This window comes from Penaeus monodon, chromosome 28 (assembly GCF_015228065.2).
Source record: "Penaeus monodon isolate SGIC_2016 chromosome 28, NSTDA_Pmon_1, whole genome shotgun sequence".
In the NCBI taxonomy this organism is placed as follows: Eukaryota; Metazoa; Arthropoda; class Malacostraca; order Decapoda; family Penaeidae; genus Penaeus; species Penaeus monodon.
The window spans coordinates 24,164,426-24,164,657 of record NC_051413.1 but is presented as its reverse complement, the minus strand read 5'-3'; the positions used below and the strand labels follow the sequence as shown (position 1 = coordinate 24,164,657).

General features: G+C 40.5%; 1 pseudogene; it reads right to left on the bottom strand.

Annotated features, from left to right (window-relative positions):
- The window catches only part of LOC119591106, a 9,037-nt pseudogene that overhangs the window by 8,302 nt on the left and 503 nt on the right, over nt 1-232 (bottom strand).

Genomic DNA, 232 nt, shown 5'->3' with positions numbered 1-232 from the left:
CTCACGACAGTCTTGGCCACTTGTAACCGGATTGGTCAGATGAAGTGTCAGTTGTGTCGACTTTCGGGTGTGGTTGTTTTCTGGAACTGACAGGGAGAAAAATAGCATAAATACTGATTATATGAAAGGGCCCTGCTTATGCCTCAGGTTGATATTCTTGTGGCCTATTGTGGGAGTAAATTTAGTTTTTTTTTCTTTTTATGATGGATATATGGTACTGTATATGAGCAGG